General features: G+C 36.6%; 1 long non-coding RNA gene across 1 annotated transcript; it reads left to right on the top strand.

The window, feature by feature from the left end:
• Positions 1–659: 659 nt before the first annotated feature.
• On the top strand, positions 660–3,370 carry LOC106519095 (uncharacterized). Its single transcript, XR_001310400.1, has 3 exons — positions 660–1,050; positions 1,781–1,861; positions 2,989–3,370. It is a non-coding gene; the product is annotated as an uncharacterized LOC106519095 (long non-coding RNA).
• The last annotated feature ends 537 nt before the right edge of the window (positions 3,371–3,907 follow it).

Raw genomic sequence — 3,907 nt, 5'->3', positions numbered from 1 at the left:
GAAAAGACTGTATATGTATTTCCCTGGCAGTACTAACAAGCTGTGTTGTGTGATATAGTGAAATATCCCTTTGCTATCTTTTAATATAAAATTGCATTTGCATTTCAATGAAACCCTTGAGTCACTCATCTTTGTACTTTTGTTCTTATGAAGGTATTCTACTGTAATTACAAGTACGCATTTAACGAATAGTGTAAGATGATGCAACCGTATCAAAGACAGAAAGCCATCTCAAATATTTGAATCAGGAAAATATTTTATTCTTACTCAAAGTTCATAAAATGGATGTTTTATTTAGTTTAAAATGCATTATTTTGAGAGGGTTTTATTCTGGAACACTTTTTTACATCATTTGTGTGGTAGATTAAAATAAAGGACATTAGGTCTCTGTTCTCTACATAATGTTGAAATCAAGGGAGTGCATACACTTTATACCAGTTTCACAGATTAGAATGAAAACGACGTAAAAGTGATGGGTTTTTTTTAAAAGAAAGAACTCTTTCCAACCAATTAACATTTATTTCAACCTATTTTCTATTGAACGAGCGTGTTCACGTGATGCAACATGCATTTTATCATTGGCTGTGTAGGGTGATGGACTGTTTGTTTGTCCAATCAACGCTTACGCCTTTAAGCGTTTGAGCCAATCAGTGGAAAGCGTTTGTTTTAAGTGGGAAGGACGGAAGTTTTGTTCTGTTCGATCATGTGAAGTTAGCTGAAACGAAGGTATTTGCTAGTTAAACTGCTAGCGTACTCTACTTTAAATGTTTGTCAGGATCAGGAATTGTATGAGTGTTGCTTTAAACTGAATGAGAAGTAATATTTGTTAACCAATGAAAACGCGTCRTGATGTCCGAGTAGCTACGTCGCCAGTAGCTAACTCGGCTAGCGTTATCACGTTGTTTTTATACGATGCTGAAACAAATGTGTATTTGGCTCTTAAATGTATCCCATAACCGTGGGATTGAGGAAAAGTCGCAAGTAGTGTTACGGTGGGCCTTTCTGGATGGACGGACAACGAMATTTGACGGTTTGAAATGCGGCCACGAGGTAATTCAACCTGTRTGTTGTAGCTAAACCTAAATCTGCWRCACGTGTTCAATGAAAGGGACGGTCGGGATGAGTGATGAGTTGCACATCAACTGGGGTGACTTCTGCAGTGGCATTAGMACTTCAGGCTGAATCGTGACGAGACAAATATTGTGCACAGGGTCCATCTGACTCACTCCCCCAATAACACATTTTTTATGAGTTTGTAACTTACGTTGGGTTTACAGACTAAAGCAGTCATTTTATGGACTCAGTCCTTTTTTAAAAAAAATACAGCTAGAGTATAATTCTTAAGTGTGACAATTTTGTGGCTTTATTATTTTTAATATTCTTTGAAGTTAAGATTAATATTTGTTAAATTGCAAATGTAGTGTGTTTCAGTGGCTGCTTCCTTGTTTTTTTGTTTTAGGAAGAGTTTGAGCTCACATGCAAAAAAAAAAAAAAAAAACAACAGGCTTTGAACTAACTTTACAGTTTTGACATTTTACAGGAGGGTTAATTTGTTAATTTAAGAGATTTTGTGCAGGACTGGATAATGTGAAATATTGAATTATTGCATTTAGAAATATATATTTATCTTCCAATTGTTGCTTTGAATTGGCATATTTCTTTTTCATAGTGTGCACTTTTTTTCTGTATGACTGCCTTTTGGAGATATTTTTTTTTTAAATTGTGCTTTCTTTCTTTGTTCTGAAACCCCCTGGACTGCATCATCCTGATGATGGGCCAGCATCTGGAAGTGGATGGATCTAAACCTGCAGAGCTTCAAAAGCAAAGGCTGTCTTGATCTAAAATTTCTTTATTTCATAAGGTGTGTGTGAAAGTTTCATTTTGCTTTTTTTAAGCTGCAGTGTCTAACATCCTTGTGCAGCCCAGATGCCACTTTATTTAAGGTGGWATGCCACAGGGCTGAAGGTTTTTGAACAGCATTCATGAAGACATCTCCTGAGTGTCTCCAGAGCGTCTTGCAGTGTTTTACAACATTCTCAGTTTTCCTTGTGTAAGCTGCAGAGACATGCAACCCTGGCCCTTTGAGTTTTGTGCAACAATGTTTTCTCTCTAAATGGACACAGGAGACAGAGTGGGTGGCTCCAACCCAGGGCTGGGTGATATGACTGGAGAAATGTATCACAATGTAAATTTCACATCAGTCAACCTCAATAACTGATTAGTTTTTTTGTTTTGTTTTATTTAACCTATTTGAAACAATGACCAGGAGAAAAAGACTTAATACTGCCAAACTGGTGTTGTGACCTTTTCTTCTTTTGTCCACAATTTCCTCTCAAGCCATTGCATCATTTTCTCCTTTCACTCCATCATGYTTGTTTTTATTTTYAAGCAGTTATGAGGCACAGTGGTGAAACATGAAACGGTTACTGTACATGTTACTCTGCAGGTTGTTGCTAGTTTATCAGAGTGAGTCGGTCGATGCCACCAACCTTGCTAATAATGGCCCTGTCGCACTATAACGTTAAGTTAGATATTTGATCCGTCTGATAGCATTACAGTATGTACACACCTGAAARAGGCTTCCGTTTGGATGTCTTTAAAATTTTTCATAAGTTGCCTAAAACAAAGTGTGACAGGACCTTCTGCCAAGACTGATTCAACAAATAACAAAGTAAGTTCCTGATAAGTTAGACTTTTCTGTACAAAATGTTGCCTTTCAGCTAGAAGCCAGTGGATGTTGTGTTGTTGTAATTTAAAGATCTGATAGATTTGGTCCAAGTGAAATGTGGTGACAGTGATGAGTTGCACTATTGTCAGGCTGCTGTTTGCAGTGGCACAGCAGACTTGTCCTGACACAATGTGATGACACCTGTTGTGCACAGGGGCCATCTGAGTCACCTCAAGACAGAAAATGAAAGGGTGACCACAGTAAAGTTATGGTGTCATTAATCATTGCCTTATGTTTCTTTTTCTTCTTTCTGTTCCCAGGCTGCAGAGTGGAGGACAGCGKCAGGAGGTTTGGAGGCCAAAATGTATCCTGTCAACCAGTTTTCCTTTTCAGTAGGTTTATGCTGGTACAGCCTTTTTGTTTTAATGATAAATTGAATGCACTTTTTTGTATGTTCTTATATTTAATAATAATAAAGAATGTGATGTAATTTAAAAAAAACCTTTGAATAAGTTGATTTTATATTTACTTTCTTGTCAGAGCTACACTTACAGTGAGTCATTATGAAATGTCACTATCTTGTATTTGTTTTACAGCTTTCCATGTTTTTTGGTTTTTAGGTGGTTTTGCAATTTGTGGTTAAATTATATTCTGAAAGTTWTAGGAAACTTTGCATGGAAAAATAAACATCCAACGCTAATATCTTTTGTCTTGTTTTATTTGTTTACAAATTTTATTTATAATTCAACACTTAAATAAACTAGTTAACCTCATTTTGCAAATGACCCAGTTAAAACTTCGTCAGTGTCCCATTTGAAAGTTGGACTTTGGATTGCAGCTTWCATTTTATTTATTTCATCTAGTGCTGGAAACCCTCTACAGTAAGTTTTCCTGTCAGAGTTCCTCAGTGCTGTTCTTCMTGGCCAACTGTCCTGCTGGTTTTAGCTGTTTCTCTGCTTTTACACACCTGATTCAAATAATTCAATGACCCACTCAGAATGTCAGAGTTTAGCAGAAGCCTGTCTGTCAGGTGTGTTGAAGCAGGGAAATATCCAACACATGCAGGACAGTGAGTCATGAAGACATCTCCTAGAGGGTATTAACATGTATTCAGCAATAAATAATATTTTATTTAATCATCTGTTTTTATAGGTTGACAAAGAATGGATTTTTGCAAATCTTGGTCCTTCACCTGAAGCTTGTTTCTGGTGAAAATCCACTCAAACCAATGAAAAGATY

This window comes from Austrofundulus limnaeus, unplaced genomic scaffold (genome assembly GCF_001266775.1).
Source record: "Austrofundulus limnaeus strain Quisiro unplaced genomic scaffold, Austrofundulus_limnaeus-1.0 Scaffold71, whole genome shotgun sequence".
NCBI classification, from domain to species: Eukaryota; Metazoa; Chordata; class Actinopteri; order Cyprinodontiformes; family Rivulidae; genus Austrofundulus; species Austrofundulus limnaeus.
Note: the sequence above shows the minus strand (reverse complement) of the source record. Positions and strands in the feature narration are given on the sequence as shown.